At 42.8% G+C, this 18,983-nt stretch overlaps 2 long non-coding RNA genes across 2 annotated transcripts in view; one reads left to right on the top strand and one right to left on the bottom strand.

Annotated features, from left to right (window-relative positions):
• Positions 1-8,125: 8,125 nt before the first annotated feature.
• LOC135298149 (uncharacterized) overlaps positions 8,126-18,983 on the top strand; it is an 88,465-nt gene continuing 77,607 nt past the window's right edge. The window contains exon 1 of the long non-coding RNA XR_010360143.1: positions 8,126-8,271. This is a non-coding gene — a long non-coding RNA (uncharacterized LOC135298149). The remainder of the gene's footprint in view (positions 8,272-18,983) is intronic.
• On the bottom strand, positions 16,156-17,905 carry LOC135298150 (uncharacterized). Its single transcript, XR_010360144.1, has 3 exons — positions 17,647-17,905; positions 17,204-17,382; positions 16,156-17,103 (listed from the first exon to the last, which is right to left on the bottom strand). It is a non-coding gene; the product is annotated as an uncharacterized LOC135298150 (long non-coding RNA).

Below are 18,983 nucleotides of genomic sequence, written 5' to 3'. Positions count from 1 at the left end.
GCTATTCACTTAAAAGAGAGGCATTGAATTAGTTCTTGTTCTTAAATATGCTGGTTTCGAAATGACTGTAAATGGGTGATTATGCAAAAATATTAGCGTCTCATGAACAGGTAGAAAATCCAGAATGTCACAGGCAGGATCTTGTTCCAACAGCAAGGATTGTGCTTGTATAAAGTAAAGGGGTTGCCAAAATCCAAAGAATTCTTAAACTATGAGCTGCAAAACATGGCAGATAATAAAACTGTGTGAGTGTAATTATATTTTAAATTATTTAAGTAAGTAATAAAATTAGAAAACAATCTTTCATTCTTAAGTTGTAAAACTTAATATTATCTTAGCCATTATATACTAAGTAAATGATTTATTTCCCTGTCCATTTATATTTGACTGAATAATTATTCTAATCCCTTTTCATTATTCAGATGGTGTATTGTAAACTGAATCCATTACAGGTTTGTTTTTTATGACTGATGTATTTTGCACATAAAACTCAGCTGAATAAATTTCAGGAAAGGTTTTTCTTAAACATAAATTTATACAACAGGTTCTCCTATCTAAAAATATTTTTTAAAAAGCCAATCTAAAATGAGAGTTTTGTTCAAAGAGTACCTACTGGATGTCTTGATGGTTTTGCCTCAAACCTTTTGTAGGGTTAAAAGAAAACCTGTCCCTCAGGTTTTCCAATAATGAGCATCTTTCTCCTGTTTCAGGCTCTTTCAAATATTTCTCAATGTTAATATATGTTCTTTGTATCTGGCAAAATGTAGGAAGATCCTCCCTTGTCCCAGCTCATACTGAACATGTACATTCCAAAGTCTAGATTCTTTTTTTTCCTCCTTGGTGACTTTGATCTTCACAGCAAGCATTGAACAAGGCAGTTGGACTAGATGATATTCAAAAGTCCCTTCCAACCCAAGCTATTCTACGATTCAATGGAATCAAATAAACTTAGGCTACCCACTGATTGCTTCAAGCAATCATCACAGAAATCCTTGGGGCTTCAACTTGCAACTCCTTAAAACATTCTAAACCAACATCATTATTAACAGAAAATTATTTCTTTATTTCATTCCTAACAAATGGTATAGAATTATAGTCTAATTTCAGTGCTAAAGAATAAGTTTGCAGCAGTAATTCACTATTCAAAATTTCCACACCTCCAGGCCAAGTGGCTATAAATCACAGTGTGTAGGGGCTGGGCTGGCTGAGGCAGCTTCTGAGAGGGACATTCTCCAAATGATATAATTTCAATTAATTAACACTGGAAACTGCATCCCCAACGCTTGCTTTTAATAGCCCTAATTGGATACATGTACATCTCATGTATTAACAACTCAGTGAAATTCAATCATTTGTGGACATTTCACACTTCGAACTACATAAACTGGTAATGTTACAAACCCTTAGCTTTCCAAACATTCTCCCACAAAAAATGTGTCAAAATAAATATTGCTTTGGCTTCTCGGGTTTAGCAGGTGTGGTCAAGTCAGATTATAGCAACTGCAATTAATTATCTTACTCTCCCTGGACCAATACCCTTTGCTTGCAGTCATTGGTTTCCTCACTGCTGTTTGAATAATATGATTAATTTGATCCATCCTTCTGAAAAATAAGGTTCACAGAAAGCAAGTAATTTACAGTGGTCTTCCAGTAGTTTCAGATATCTGGCCCCTACAGCTGGAATCAGGAATCATTATTGTAATCATTATTACCCCTAAAGAAAAGTTCCTCAAATACCCCTAAAAATGCTCCCAAACTTTTTCTCCAACAATGCCTCACCTATGGCCAGAAGCTGCTTTTAAAGGACAGGCTTGCCTATGTAAAAACCATACACAACTCCCTGTGTGGATGCATGTAATTATATATGTCTTCTAACAACATTTTCAAGTACAAAAATTGTAAGTATATTATCAATTTAGTAATCCCTCGTTAGCATCCTAATGAACTGAAAAATGTCTAATGACATTGCATTTATTAAGGACAAAAAGGCGCTACCTCAATCTCTTGTTAAATGTAAGTGTCCTAAACGGAATGTCCTTCACAAATCTGCTGGGTCTTGCTTTCTGAAAAGTTTATGGGAGCTTAGGAAATGCAAAGATATTTTTTGATTGTGCCTAATGAATAACTTCTTCATGTGCAAATGGAGAAAAACCTTGAACTACAATCTACCTCTTCTTTCATGCAATTTTACTAATTAAGAGAAAGTTGTGAAATTCCTAGTAGTAAATTTTTCTAGCCTTTGTGAAAGCATATACAGCACATGTATCTGTGAAATCCACAAAGTGTTTGCATCTAGTCAATGTTAGTAATTTCTCAGAAGTGAGGCTGTGGGAAAGCACATGAAACCTGCTCCTCTAGGGTCCCCCACTCCTTGGTTGGCCAGCTGATGAATGATCACCAGAAATCAGACTCAGAAAAACAAAAGAAGCAGCAGCTGCCACAGTGCAGGACATTAAAAAACCCCACCTTCCACAAATAACTCAGCAATTGTTTTGAATCAGCTGTAGTGGGAAGTGTTACTTGGTAAAACAAAAGGCTGTGATTTCCTAGTGGGTTATTTTCTACTCCGCTGTACGAGAGATGTGTTCTTGACCGCCCAGGAGCACAGCCTTCCTCTTTGGGGACTGAATGATGACTTACTCTCACATGAGCCTGCAAGAGGTATTGCAGGGGGGCAGCTTTGGGACACTGGGCACTCTTGAGCACTGTGAGGGATCTGAATAATCCAAGCAGATACTTGGGGCAAAGGATGGGTCATTTACAGCAAAGCAGAGGAAGAAGTGCTGTAGCTTTTGACAGATAACAGTTCCAAAGTCTGGATGTGGGTCAGATAGGCAGAAAAGGCAAGCTTCTCACTTTACAAAGTTGTTTTCTGGTGGAAGTCGTATCTTCTTGATCATGGCACGTGCTGAGCATCCCACCTGCTGTAAGAACACAGCACCTTAGTGCATCCACCACACAGACATCACCTGACACCTGCAGATTCTGCTGACCTGAAGCCACCAGCATGCCTCTGGAATGCAAGTGTTTCTGCAGCAGGACCTTTTACAGAAAAAAGTATCAATTGTTTTCTCATCTTCTTTCTTAGGGGAGAAGACTGTTCCTTGTTAGAAGGTGTTATTGTAACAGTTGTGGTGTGTCTTGCAGATTTTGGTTCTTAGAGCAACTGCATCTGTTCAGCTGTAACTGTGTAACATTTTTCACCCTAGCTGAAGTTATTGGTCTGTGATAACTTCATTTTTAATGAAGTCTATTTTTGTTTCTATTCACTCCTATCTGACATTTCTGTTGTTGTGTGTATTCTTATTTCTCATGCAAAGAAACAGAAAACATCATAGTATCCTGCAAGGAAAAATAAATTGTCTAAGTAAAGTCTACAACAAATGTAAATGACAGATATGTGCTGGGAGATGATGTGGACATGTTAGGAACGCCATAAATTATCCATATCTTCTATTTTGACCCAGGGTCTCCTCTGAGGTTTCAGTTATATCAGAGCACAATGCTTGAGGATTTGAACCACAGTTTTCAGCTTTCTCTCATTCATTGTAATGAGTGTCAGGATTCTTTCCCACACTGATTTTAATTCACTGCACCAGCCTTGTGCCTAAATTATACACCTGAGCATCTGGCTTTCCAAGGTTTGGAGCTCCTAAACATTAGTGGAGGACGTTTGGAAAAGATTGCTGTTCCAAATGTCTTTACACCATACGAAGATAGACTGTCCTTGCATTATCCCACCTTCTAGTGATGTAATACAAAGAATGGAGCCAGCTGCAGGTGGAAATTCACTGCATAAAGTCAGAGAAGCAAGAAGCAGCTACTTTTCTTTTTTTGATGAGGGCCTGGGAAGTCATAGATGCTGAACAGAGAAGAGGCAAAGCCAGAATATGGGGTCACAAACACATGTCCTGGAGCAGGGCTTGTGCTGGAGTCCTGAGCCTTCCTGAAGACTGTCATCTTGAGCAGGGGGAGCATGAGAGTCTGGGAGGAACTATTCCTCAGATGCAGAGACTTGACACCAAAAGCCAGAATGGGTATTTGTTCCATGTGGTGTGATGCTTTGCATGACAGAGCTCCAGCTGCAAGTCAAGCCTCAGGGCACAATGGCACTTGTCAGATAAAAACTAAGAATATTTTTTTCCGTGTCCGTCCTGTTCAGTGTAGAGATTTCCACAGAAGACATCCCTGTGATGTGAGGAAGAAACAGAACAATGCACTGTGATAGCCCAGGAAGACTCTGTCAAAGAGGTGTGAGGGACACCTTGGCATTTGTGTCCAGCCACATTTGTCCTGGCCAATGCAGAGCCAGTGGACCACATCCACACACATGCTCACTAGTGTGCACCCTGCATTTGGATTCGAGTCCAAGGAAACAGGGTTTGACCTCTAACTGCTCCAAAGGGATTTCTTAATATTCTTCCATGCCTCTTACTCATGCTTTTTGTATTTAGTATGGCCACACTCTGAAAAAAAAAGCTCTTTCAGTCACATAAATTTCCTCCCTCCTAGTTCTCTCCCTCCTCCTGGAGTATGCTGGGCCACGTATTTGGGTGAACTCTGTGGAAGGGTTTTCTGTGTTTGCTTTCTGACATTCTCTGAATATAAATCCATGGATTTGTAAAATGTACTTTTTGAATATGCACACATGGTCCTGATACCATTGTTTTGGCCAGCTGCCCTTTTCCCATGACAACATTAGGGAGCTCTCCCTCTGTGCAGTTCCACTTGAACTTTGTTCACTACCCTCTGTGTCAAAAGCAGGAATGTTCACTTCTACGATGAAAGGAATGAGCTAAGACACAAGCCAGGGTAAGTACGTTGATCTGCAAGAGGACACACTCTTGTGTAATTTAGGGAGAGGACAAATGCTCCATTGACCTGTACTCTGATATCTGCTTATTTATCTGGATTAGATAAACAGCCAATGGCTATACCTCAGCCTCGGCAAACAGCAAGTTCTGTCAGCACTGCAGATACCATTTGTTCCTTTATTTTATGGCAAGGAAGGAAGGAAGGAAGGAAGGAAGATTACCTTTATATTATTGCTTTCAAGGACGCCTCACTGCAAAGCCTGCTTTCCTCTGCCCTGGATGTTTGGAGCTCTTATACTCAGATTTTACCCTATGACAACATTCTGCCCTGGACAAGTTCTTGAGCATGTTGCACATTTAATGAGACTGACAGCAGTCAGCTTAAGCATAGGCTTAAAGACAGAAATAGGAGATCCTTATCTGAACTCCTATGAACTGGGTGGAGGAAAAGCATTTTGGTCTGGATCATAGATGGGACTTCCAACAAGTTCCAGCTTGGTTCCTATTAGGCTAACTTAGTCCTAGCATAAAAAGAGAAAGACGTTCTTTAACTACAGCTTTGGGAATTTAACCTCTGTTGTTACCTCAGATGCTGCTATACCTAGGCCTTTTTTCTGTTAGCTGCAGAGAGTACAAAGCAAACCTGTCCTATGCAAGCAGTTTCTCCTATCATCAGTACCAGCCTGGCATGAGAAGGGTGTCTTCTTTTGAATATCCTGGCTCAGTTAATGTCATTTATTTCACATTTGGAAGACCTGGATGCTAAAACTTAGCATGGGAGAAATTTAATTTCAAGCTTGAACATAAAATGTGTATCTGGTTCAAATTTGCAGTTTGCTTTAACTTGTGCTCAGCACCACTGACTATACTACTGAAAGGACTCTTTCTCCCCTTACTTTTGCTTAGGATGAATGTGAGAGAATCATAATGCAAATGTCTCACAAATGTTGAGATAAGTTGGATCTGGCCCCAAAGTTTTCAGAGTATTTTTCTCAAAGAATAAAAAACTTCCCTTCAACCTACATTTTAGAGAACTTTGCACCCAATTAACTCGATTGACCTATTATCCTGCTCTGGTAGGGTTTAATTTCTCTACTGAGTTCTGCGCAGTCTTTTTTTTCAATCAGTACTTCATATGGGTTTTGTGTCCCAGCCAACGACCACAAACACCTTACCAGGATGTCTTCATGGACTTCAGGGACAGCTTACATTAAGCTACGACATGTGTTTCCATGTGCCTTCAATCAGGGATTTTGGCAAACTTGTGAAGAAATTCGGTTCTCTCTTACTAAAACCAAGAAATCCTGGATTGGATTTAAGTCACTTTTTGCTTCCTTCTTCCTGTGCTGAAATGTTTGAAAAATTACGGATGTCCTCCCAAGCAGCAATAACATTTCATTCAGAAACCTTTGGTAGCCTGCTGATTGATATACAGACACTGGCTACAAAAAAGCCACACTTTTCCTGGACTCACTCCAATAGCTTTGATCTAGAAACTTAAGAAATTTGCAAATGTTTTGTAATGGGAAAGAGAAAGATATTTCACAGAATGTTTAGGAAATGTTGCCCAAAATGAACTGTTACACACTAAGGTGGAGAGGATATATGCAATAGTAGACACACAGCAAAGATGAGCAGAATAGCAATTGAAGAGGTAAATATACAGCTCCTCTACTTGGTATGCAGTGGCAAGGGCTGGTGGCTACCAAGTGACTGGTGGGTGTAGATTTTCAATACGAGTGCAGGCTGCACAGGTTTATTTTCACAGTCGAGTCTGTAATCCCTTGGTTCCATGAGGTGCTGGATGCAATTCTGAACATTTTCCCATCACAGGGTGTGCCTGAGTGTGCTTGTTGTGTCCTTTTGTGTGCATGGTGCAGGTGCATGTGTATGCATAGCCTACAGAGCACCAGGGCTTGCCTTGAAGCTGGGATTATCACTCTTCTCCTGTCTTTGAAAATAGCACGGCACCACAATGAGTTAATAGAGAAGTTATGGTCTGATGTGAGCTTTTTCCATCTCAAAACTGGTACACAGACTACTTGAACTCATCTGTATGTATTGTCTTTCCCCCTCTGCCACAGCTTCTATTTTCTCTTTGTAACAATCTAAACAAACAGTTTCATCCCTCTCCTCCCACTTCAGCTTGCACAGTAACAGCTCTCTGGGCCTAATTGCTGGCTTTACTTCCTTCCTATCCTTGTCTCCTTCCTCTCCTTCCAGCTCAGTTTCTGGTTTAATTAATACACCTACTACCAGATGTTTCCACTGTGCCAAAGGAACTTCTACACACCTGCACAGGAGGCCTGTCACCTTGCAGCAGGGAAACCTGTTTGTCCAGGCAAGGTATTAACTACACTTAAATATGTATATGCAGCCATAGGATTTCAAACACGAGTATCTGCAAGCCACCATTCTGGAAGTTAGGATTTTGTTCTTGTTCTGCTTTTTCTGACAATGTACTGTCAAAAAGAGAGCAGAGAATCACCTTCAACCACACTTACTGTTCCATGCAGTGGTCTGCATCGGTCTGAGAGTAAGGGAGTTCCATCCATGGGGACCCTCTGAAAAGTGTGTGGTGACTGGAAAATGCAGCCTTCCAGGAGATGAGGCTGTCCAAAACCTGATCTGAGAATTGTATAATCATCTCCCTAATTTAAGGCAGATTTTAAACACCTCTCTATTCAGCATTAAGATGTTGCTTTCTCCTTAATGCCCACCTTCAGGCTGTTCACAGAACATCCAAAGCTGTTTATGTATACTTTTATTCTGGATTTGTTGCCTAGCTGGGGATGTTAGGCCTGGGACAGAGCCTGAGGTTGGTTTTTTTAGTTACATCCTAATCTGCCAACTTTCTGTGTGCTGTGCAGTTCCCCAGAGCTGCCTCATGGCTCCTGCCAGTTTTATTTACCTACACATAGCTCATTTCTCTTTGGATGGATTTCTGTGTTCCTGTATCCCACAAACCACTTACCGGTTGTGTACAACAGGCTGGTACTCGGGCATGGCTGCAGTCCCCAGGGCAGGGAGTAAGCAGCCAGCCAAAGGAGTGTCCCCCCTGACTACTCACAGGAGCCACAGGAGCACTTCAAGGCTCACTGCGCTCCTTGCACGTCACATTTGCCAGGTGCCAGGCTGTCTCAGAGAGCCTGAAGAGTGGACCAAGCAGGTGACTACACAAGGTGAAGAGAGAATTATACCTCCTAAAGTGAGCCTAAGCTGACGTTGCCCCTAGTGCTAAGAACATAAAGTTAAATTTCAATTTAAAAATAACAGCAATAATGTGGACAACAGTACCCCTGGGAGTGAGGCTGCTCTGCAAACAGCAGGGGAAAGCACTGGGAAACTGGCCTAGGTTGTAGCTTCTTGCTAAACCGACATGAGGTGGCAGTATTTCAAAATTCTGCAATTTTGAATTTCAAAATCCCTGCTGCAAGAGGACAGGCCTCCTCTGCAGGTATGTAGAAGTTCCTTTTGCACAGTGGAAACATCTGGTAGTAGGTGTATTAATTAGACCACAAACTGCAGCACCAGCACTGCTTAAGCTCACCACTTGTATCCTCCTACCCAGTAAAGATCATCCATAACAATCTCCCGTAAAGGGTCATCTGCCTTCTTGTTTTTCTTAGGATTTATTGAATAGGCCTCTTTGTGGGAATAGTCTCTAAAAATATCTGATTTTGGAGTCTTCCTTTAATGTAAATATATTTGCTATAATTTCAGGTGTAAGTTTATGGCAGTCTAGTAATGTAAGCTATTTTAACATGAGAAGGCCTATGCTGTTTTTTCTCATGTAAGATTTAGAGGGACTTAAGCTAAGATAAATAAAACAACTCCTACAGCGCTATGATTGCTCAGTTGGAAGCCTCCAGTACAACAAAACATTGATATAATCGGCAACTTGTATTATGACGACAATTTTCTCATATCTGCACACTAGCACATTCTCAGAGAGATCTGTAACACATTTGTCTTGAGCATCACCCTCGGTGCTCTGTGAGATAGCAGTGCGTGGGGCATCACAGTGGGAGCTACATCAGGCAGCTCTGGTTCAAAGGGCCAATAGCTCTTGGTGGCCCCTTGGGGGCAGGCTGGCTTGTAGGGTGATTTTCAGGATGACTCGTAGGATAATTTATAGAGCAGTTCTTGTAATTGCAAGGCAGCATCTCTGTCAGTCTCTCCCTTTGTGACTGTACAGGAAGGGACAGCAGGGGCTGGCAGACCACGCCAGCACAGCCTGACAGCAGAGCCCTGCAGCAGGGGACAGGTTGTGTCACGGGGATGCTGAATGTGCAAGCTGTGTTCCCAGCCCCAGGGAGGTGAGAGGCTGGAGTCCACAGCACAGACTTCAACTGCTGGAACTCAAGCCTGTGTGTGCTCAGGGTTCAAAATTTGTCACCACAGGTTACAGGGTCAGGCTAGAGTCCTGCTTATGGCACAGCTTGCAATGAGCAGGAGCCTTAGGTGCTGAAGGACTGGCCCCCACCTTGTGATCCTTAATTTTAAAGACTCCAGCATCAGGGACATTTTCTTGAGTAACTTATTTTAGAGGAGAAGTCTCCTGGTGAGGACATATATGCTGACTCTGCAGAAGTTCTTTGCTGGGTAACTTAAGTAAAGGAGGGGCAAAAAGTCAGGGTACTATAAGATCTCTTCTAAAATGGTCTAGGGTTGCAAATTTGAATCAAGTCTTGCTGGCTAAGGAGGCTGTTTGACTTGTAAATCAGTTTCTGTTTACAGCTGCTGGTGACAGATCCTGTGCTATTAAAGATGATGTCATTTCATAGTGAAGTGTCTGTTTTTCCCATGGTAAAGATGGATCTGTCACCCCAGATCAGACTTTTGGTTCATCACATCTTGTTTTCTGCCTCCAGGGAGGGACAGTGCATAGTGCTGTAAAAAACAGCAGTTCACTGTCTCCTTTAAAATTCATATAACCTGTGAAACAAGGGTATTTGTCTCACCACCTGCACATGCTCAATTAATGCCCTAACACATTAAGCTTCACTGCACTTCTAGTGTCTTGCATCAAGTCAGATCTTGCTGACAGTACAAAACATACTGAATTTGTATTAATTTCCATGGAGCTGCACCACCAAAGATTTAAGTGCCTGGTTCCCTACTGGTCTCCAGTGCATATGCAGGGCTCCCCAGGAAACAGCAGCTAGGAGGTTTTCATTAGAAGCCTTTGTAAGAATCACTTCTTGCAAGGTCATAGAGTTTTCTCATAAGCATGCTTATGAAAAATGGGTGAAAAACAAGAATAGCCACACATGATTTAGTCAATGGTTAATGAAACATATTTCATTGACTCAAAGAAAGCATGCTGTTAATGCCCTCACGCAGCCCCCAAAGATTCAGAGGGAAAAGACTTTTTTTTACTTCTTGTCCTTCAGACTTCAGAGACACTACAGTTACATCCACATTCAACCACTGCACTGAGAATTTGGGCCCTGGGAGTTCTGCTACTGTTAAAGTATTATTTGAATCTAACCCATGTTTCAATATCTATTTAGGCTCACTGTTGCTTCTCTCTGTATTGAAACTAATGTTCCAGCTGGTTCTAACCCTGGTTAGTTACTATCCCAGTCACAAAATGACTTACACCTAGTGCTGTGCATAAAAGATACACAGAACACCTTAGGTAACTGAACAAAGCCCTTAGCCCCAGCAAAAGAGCAGAGAAAACCCAGACCACAACAAACTGTAAAACAGTATGCAAAAAAGAGAAGAAGCAAATTCAAAAAAGGAAAATGGAAGTGGCACTTCAAGGCAAAATCCTTTCAATGAGACAGCTGATATCAACACTCCATGTCCTGTGGATGCAGCCAGTTGATAAGGTTATGCACTGCTGAGAAATATCATTACTCTGGAAAAGAAATAAAGATTAATGCCCAGAAATGAGGAAAAGGCTGGAAGTCTCTGGTGACTGAAAAATGAAAAACAGCATCATTTAGACTTTGTTCGTTGTTGTTGTTAACTCTCCAGGGAGATCCGGGCTGCGCTTTGTAAGCTTTATTGCAACTGCATTGGCATTAATCATATGCCTGAAGGCAGCATGGCATGTTGTTTGGCAAATGATGTTGTGTGATGTGATGGGAAGGAAGAATTTCTTTAGATTCTTCCCCCATTAATAATGTTTACCACGCACAGACTCGATTCTGATCTCACACTGGCTTTATATAGTGATTTCACTGATTTATGCTGTCATGTAACAGAAAGCAAGGCCAAGATGTTGGATGATACAACCAGTCATCGCTCATTTGAAAGCATTCTGTGCATTGCATTTTAATAATGCTAATGATTTTTGCTAATTGCAAACCTGAAAAAAATTGAGAAGAAATCAGAATGAAATAAAAATCTTTTTCCTGAAGAAGACAAACTTGCTTGTGTCACAGGAGAACAAGGCTTTATTCATTGTTTCCCCTGTTCATGCTCTATGGTATCAGTTTACACCATTATGAAAGGAGATTTAGATCCAAGAGGTTTGTTAGAAAAAAGGAGGTATAATTAAATGCTGTGTGTCCCAGGTCATTCCCAACAGGAAATTTGGAGGCAGGTCTTCTGCTGTCCAAGAAAGGGGAGTTTGGCCAGAAAAGCGTGGGCTGCACTGGGCCCTTGTTCTCAGTGCCAGAGAGCAGTCCTTGATCTCTTTGTTTGCTAATCTGGATATGGACCTGATGACCATAATTTAGGAACACAACACTATCTAAACAGGAGTCACAGAGTTTTCTCTCCTGCCCCACCGTTGATGTCTTCACAAAACAAGCTGGGAAACCCATGGATAACACAGGACAAGACTGTATTTCAGTTCTGTAGAGGCAGGATGCTGTGGTACAAGCCCAGAGATGGAGACAGCCTAATTAACTTGAAAATTATTGATTATTCAAGGCTCATTAACGTCAACTGAGTAATACACTGCTATGGATTTTTTCTGGATGACAATCATTGGCATCCGCCAGCAGTTCAACCGGTAGTGGCTAAAGGATAAGTGGTGTTACTACAATTCCTGCTCCCAACAGCTGGAGTGGGACTCCACTGCTTTTTGCCATTGCTGTCCACCAGCAGCAGATAATGTGTTTTGGAAAACCTCACTCTGCTGAGGAGACTAAGGCTCTGGGACCTGCCTTATGTGCAGATTCCAAAATTGTTCAGGTATTCATGTATTGACCTTAAGACAATTCCCTAGTCTTTGAGTGCAGACACAAAATTCCACTGGTGCTGCAAAGTGACAGAGCACAGTTCTCTGCTCTTAGATGTCTAACTGCCTTAAATAATAATTTTCCAAGCAGTGGGATATTATGCCACCAGGGAAGAATAATTAAATATTCTTAATGATTACCCAGGGAAGCTGTAATGAACCCTGCCCAAAGGACTAGGAGACAGAGCTGGGCCCATTCTCATGGTCCCTGAGGAAAGCACAGCATCCCTTGACATGAAAGACCTAGGCAGAGAATAAGTTTTTTGATGAGACTGTTCAGACCAGTGTGTCAAAATCCCCATTTTTTAGTATATCCAGATTTCCAGAGCATCAGGAGCCATGATCACAGGACACCAGAGAATGTTGCTGTACTAAACCCACTCCCAGCATACAAAACCATCTTTCCAGAATATGTAGTAGTGCTTTTGTGCTTTTTTTTCCAGCACCTCTATTCGACACAAAATTAACAGTGCATGAAAATAAGATAATAAATTTGTGAAGTCTGGAGTCCCCTTGGTCCTACAGTATGACCAAAGAAAACTTTGCTTCTGCACTTAGAGGGATGTTTCTATCATGTTTTAGGGAACCTTGAAGAAGCTAAAGGGCACACAGTGGTGACATCCTTCGTGTCTCTCCATCAGATGTTTTGGTTACCAGGAGTTCAATAGTGCAGGACATTTTTAAAGATGCCAATCAGAGCGCTAGGTGTTCTATATCTAATAGGAGTGAATCTGGGCTCCTTGGCATTTTGTCCTCGTCTGCCAGGCTTGGCACTCCTCTTTCAGCTTTCCCTCTCTTGGAGAGGACCATCCCTGGGCATGGCTGCCAGTAGTCCATCAGCTGGGAGACAGGAGCAGTACCAGAACAGTAAGGGGGAGAACCAGGCTGCTGCAGCTCTGCACCAGGGAAACCTTAGCAGGCTCGAGGAGAGGTGCAGGAGACAAAACCTCAAATTGCACCTAGATGATCAATGGGAAAACGGGCTGAAGCAAAACAAAGGTTTGGAGTAATATTTTCAACAAATGCAGATTTTTTTTTCTATTCTGAACCAGAGTGATTGTGATGTGCAGATTAGAGCTCCATCAGTTGCTTCATACAGACAAAAAGGTGTATGTATACAGCTTCAGTCTTATTAGAAAAAGGTGATTATTGGATTTTACTTGATTTGCTTTGTGCACTTGTTTGGTTGGGGGTTTTTAGCTTATGGGTTATCTTTTAAAGATTTCCCCCATAAAACATGAGAACTGTGAACTTCCTCCTTGCAAGAAAGGAAAGCCCTGACTGATACATCCACAGGACTGCAAGTGAATGGGTTTTAAGTGAAGGGAAAAAAAACCCCCAAATATTATAAGATTCAGAACTAAATTATGAGTACTGAAAACTTTTGAACAAATATTTTTCTCTAGCTCAGTAAAAAATAAACCTCTGCTTGTCTCATCCAAGTATTAGCAGTAAGTACCTGGGAGTCACAGAGAATACAGCCTGCTCCTGTGAGTCAGGATGTCTGCTAGGCACTTCTCAGGAACATTTACCTTGCAAGCTCTTTCCAAGGAAGCGATTAACATTGATTTCAATGTGCACAGTGGCATTGCTTTTGCTATTGTTTGACACTTTGCTCACACAGTTTTTCTGCTTACATGCATTTGTCCTAACAGCAAGCTGCAGACACAACAGGGGGGAGCAGCCTTCCCCTTTTTCAGCACTCTCTGTGTATATACTGAATGAAACATAATATTCTTAATAAATAAATCATGCAGTGCAAGATGTGAGGGGAGCAGGAACAAAGGAAGAAAAAGGCCTGACTGAGTTTGGCTGGCAAACTTCAGAGCATGCTGGCCTAATGTCTTTTTTTCATTGAATTCATACAGATTCATACAGCTACTTCTCAACCCTTCATACATATGCAGGCTTGAATTTGTGGATGTTGCAAAGAAAATCCTTCCAAGTGTAAACAGCACATAAACTCCTTGCTATCTAAGAATGTCTCTCAGAGGTGCAAGCCTCTGTGCTCCCTGTTGGAATAATAGCTCTGAATATTAGCACTTACATATGGCCAGAAGTATGGCTATCTCTAACAAGTGTGTGCTAGCTGCACCTCTCAGTTCTGGTCCTGTCACAAACTGTCACATCTACTGGATCCGAAACATCCACAGGCCCTGTCTGAGGGGAAAAACCACTTGAGAAACAATGTAGGTACTTTCCTGGCTGTGCATTTGTTTTTCAGAAGTGCTGAGCATCCACAATGCAGGGAGCCTTCCCTTCTGGGCACAGCAAACTGAGGGTGCTCAGAAGGTCTTTGCTTCCACACGGACGGCAGCCAAATGCAGAATGTGCTGCAGGCCAGGGGACAGGGAGCAGCTGTGCCATGGCACGCTGCCCTGTCATTGCCACTGTCACTGCCCCAGCGCCCCTTGGAGCGAGCTCCAGCTGCAGCAGCAGGTTCTCTGCACCCCCAGGTGTCCTGGCAGCTCAGAGGGTGTGGGTGGCACTTGCTGGTGAAATGGTGCCTGGGCATCATTTCAGAACAGGTCTTTCACAGAGACACTTTTGAAATTTCCATGCCACAGCTTTCACCATGTGCAGCAGTCAAGCCTGAGAGTATGATTTTGGGAAAAGGAACAATATGATCTAAAAAGCAAGCTGTCTTTAGGACAGCTGATTGGTGTTCTGCTGACGTGCAATTTCATCAACTAGTGACAGCAAAATATTGTTCCACGTTAAATGTGGATGGCTTGGAGAAGGTTATATTCTTATTGCCCCATAGAAACCAGTAATAAAATTCCTGATCCTTTTTCTCTGAAGAGATTCTTTTGGGCTAGACCCAAAACTTTCTTGATGCTGATTGTTGAAAATGAAGGTGAGACAGGTGTTTCTAGTGTTTTCTTGTGGGCTCTGCACTGATATCCAAAGTGTTTCTGTGTTCAGACTTCTCATGCTGTTGTTTCACAATTGTCCACCTGCTCCTGGTGGGTTAAACAATGTTCTTCCTATCATTCTTCCAAGTGTTTGGGATTTCTGATAAAAGAGGGAGCAGCAATGTCCATTGCTGTTACAAGAATGGCATTTTTACATTTGCTGACATTTCCTTCTGTTTGCCAGTATCCCAGAGCCAAGTCAAACAGCCCCACCTCCTCTTGCCATTCTTGCTCCTGACAGCTCTTCCCAGTTCACCTTGTGGTCATGCATTTCCAGGCAGTGCTGTGCCTCAGCTTTGTGGGACAGTCTCACTCTCAGTCCCTGTTACAGGATCCAGCTCCCCCGCCCCAAGCCCAGCTTGTGTGGCCCCTACACTCCCCTTTCTCATGGTGCCTGTGCCTGCCTACACTGAGACTTCACCCCTGCAGCAGAAGGAGCAGTCAGAGGATGTTTGTAACACCACAGCCATGTTTTTCAAAACATGCCTCCCTTATCACTCAGCTGGAGAGAGCAGGGTCCCTGGGTAGGACAGTGCAGGAAAGCTCATCTGAGAGACCCTTCAATGACATCTGCTTCTCTTTCCCTGCAACATCTGGGTCTCCAACCCTTTCTCCCATCACACTGATGGAAACAGGCTTCACCAGCCACATGTCAAAGTCTCTGCAGCATAACCTGGGGATTTGCACACTGGCTTCCAGTGACCCAGCTGGGTAAATCTGGAGCATGCACTTCTGTTGGTATCCTGTAATGAAATGGTTTCACAGCCTCACTAAAATGGGTGTGTTGCACAGAGGGAAAACTCCCAAATACCCCAAATCTCCCAGCTTCCTTCACCATGCATCTGCTCTTTTTTTTTCTTTTTTTTTTTTTTAAGAAGTGAGAATGTTTGCTGTAAGTAAGAATGTAGCCTTTGAAGCTGAATGTAAAAGAGTAATTTCCTATTGGATCCTGTAAGAATTTTGCATAGGAGGAACAAAAAGGCACTATATAAGATGCGTAAATAGTTATATGACTGATTTATGTTGAAAATGTGCTTTCTTGTAGCTACAGGGACTATAAAAGACAGTCTGAAGTACTTTCCTATCTTTCATGAGAGGAGGTGTTTCACAACAAAAACAGAATATATATACTTGCTTTATTTCATTGTTCATTTTCTAGACATGGAGGAAAGTGACATAAGACATTGTGCAAAAAAATCAAATGTATGCACATCTGGTGGTTGCCAAGAATTGTATTTTGTGCCACATTAAGGGTTATTTTCTTCAGGGCAATATTTTTCTTTTTTAATTTTAAAAATATTTTACTGTAAGAAACATCTATAGAAAGGTGTATCTGCACAGGGCATTTAACCTCCATTGAAGCTCACAGAAATGTCTGAGGACTGACAGTAGACTCTTGATCATGACCTGTTCTTCCTCCAGGTCTTTTTCTCCTGGCTTTCACCAAGTCCTCACAGTCAGGCCTAAATTTGATTCAGCTGAACTGTGGACAGGTTCTCTACAAAAAGAAACTGACCCTTCAGTAATGTTATTATACACCCATCACAGGATCAGGATAGATGGAGAGGACTGAAGGAGCTGAGGCAATAAGGGCAAAGTGCAGAAATGGATGATGGATAAAGAGAACATGAGGCAGCAAGGCAAAATGCAAGAGGGAGATGAGTCCAGGAGAACTGCGCTCCTTGGGCGCCTGAGCGTGTGCCGGGAATGCGTTGTAGTGATGGTCTTGCAGAGCCAGTGACTGTGCCATGAGAGAAATGGTGCTGAGAAGGGTCAGAAGTGATTGAGAGTCTCTGTGAATACTGTGCCAGGTCCAGAGGTGGGCACAGCAGCCAGTGTAGTTAAGGGAAAGGGGCTGTACTGCTGTAGAGCTGCACCAGCAGCACAAGGTCCACAGCATGCATTCCACAGGATCTGATGAATGTGGGGTGGGAAAGAAAACACAGTCCCTGCAAAATGACACTGGGATGTGTTGTAAAGAGAGGTTGTACAGATGCTTGTATGTGTAAAGATGAAGGAGTGGGGCAACACTTAGCTTTGCACTGAGAGTAGTGGAACACTGCTCACCTTGTGCCTTCCTACACCCATCAGGTAGGACCTCCAGTACAGGGAGCACTGCAGAAGGGCAAAGCCACCTTGTTATGGACGCTCCCCTGTCTTAATTTCTCCTTCTCTGAAAAAGAGATCAGAAAATAAATAAAATTATGAGTGTGAGGACAGCTACTTAGAAGAAAACTTGGCCATTTGTGCAACAAGGATGAGGTGGGTCATACCAGAGCGCCAACACACAGCCATGTCATTACCAGCCTTTGGTGACACTGTGGCATCCAAAGCAGGGTAAGGCAGGACAAGAAACTTCTATGAGAACTGGCAGCAGGAAAAGCTACAGCTGCTGGGAAACAAGGGTGCAGAGGTAACCCAGACTCCAAATGATGAAGTCCTGGAGAAAAATCTGGAAATGAGAGAAGAAAGGAAAGGGTAAATCCTAGAAAGGTCTGGAACACAGGTGTGTGTGCTATCACAAGGTCTGAGCCCCACAGCTGGCCCTGAGCTGCAGGTCTGGCAGGCAGTGCAGGAGGGGTGTGAAAGCACCAGGAGGAAGGTGGTGAGGAGGAGGCTTAGGGGTCCAGTGGTGGCCAGGCTGTCAGTTGGTATCAGCAAGAAGATGCCAAAAGTTAGTGTGAAACTAAGCTGCTGGAAGGCTGGGTGTATTTACCTTTGTTAAAATTTCAGGTGGCAGTTTTGCAGCTTCAGGCCAAATCCTGTTCCCCACTGAGCCCACAGGCACAGATCCCTCTGACTTCACTGGCACCCAGGAGTTCACTGCAAGGGGAGAAAGCAGAGTGCTTGGCTGATGAAAAATGGAAGTGCTGAATAGTGCTGGAGGAGCGTCTCTCGCCCTCCCTGCTGTTTTCCCCTCTGCCCTGGAGTTCCAGTTGGATCTGCTCCTGGCTGAGTCAGTGCAAGGTGCTCTCTGGTGTCAGGCACGGGGAGTCACTGCTTGCTGTGTGACCTCAGCCTGCAGGGGAGGAAAGGGCACTAGGGGAGAAGGAGTAAACGCAGCTTGAATATTAAGTCAAAGTGACGAATGTGCATTTGCTCTCAGGCAAAAGCCACAAGCCCCAGAGCCATCTCTAAGGCTTCCACTGGGGCAAACCTCTAAAATCACTCAGAAAACTTTGGCTGTGCTCTTACCTTAGGATTTGATGTTGTTAGCTCATGCTCAGTCATTTAGTCCATATGCTGCAAATGGTCAGCAGTGCCATGACTGGCATTTTGACAGGGCAGAACAGCATCTCCTCTCACCCACTTACAGGATCTAGTCATTAAAAGTCTGCCTTTTCTGCCCGAGCATCAGAAAAGGCTTTAAATGTCGATTAGTCCTGTCTAAAAAGACAGTATTGCTTTTCTATCTTTAATCTCAGGAAGAAAGGGAACAATTACATGGTCCAAAGTCTTAAATAATAGCCTGTAACTCAGACTGCCTTCTCAGTGATTGCAGCTGGTGTCATGACCCTTGAGAAATAATCTCAAACATGTCTTTAACACCACTGGTCCACTTTGATGAGAAACAGGCTATCCATTTAATTTTTTATCTCTCTTTCTACAATATTATTAATTTCTTGCCTTTATTTTTTTTTAATTAAAAAGCATATTCTCTCTTCCAGATTCTTGAAAATTTAACAACACAAAGTAAAGGCCAGAAGAAACCCTTGCCAAAATACTCTAGCATCAGGAAAAAAGTTCACATCCACCATGGCAACTCCTTCCAGGGAGAGAGGAAGAAGGGCACCCTTTGCTGTTATGATGCTGGGCAGGGATTAAAATCAGGCATCCAATGCACCTAGTCATAACCAGACTTAGTAGAGGAGCTGGTTGAGATTCTGCAGGTGAGCCAGTCCTGGTAAAGTCACTGCTGCAGAAAGGGACTGTCTACAGAGCAGAAGCTTCATCAGAAGTAACTCAGCAAGCAGTGACTGCAGATAACTGGTGCTTTGCACACCTTCCCCACATATGAGTCTGATTCCTGAGCGGTGATCTGCTCTTTCACAT

The sequence above is a fragment of the Passer domesticus genome, chromosome 3, assembly GCF_036417665.1.
Source record: "Passer domesticus isolate bPasDom1 chromosome 3, bPasDom1.hap1, whole genome shotgun sequence".
Taxonomy (NCBI): domain Eukaryota; kingdom Metazoa; phylum Chordata; class Aves; order Passeriformes; family Passeridae; genus Passer; species Passer domesticus.
This window is presented reverse-complemented; position numbering and strand designations above follow the sequence as displayed.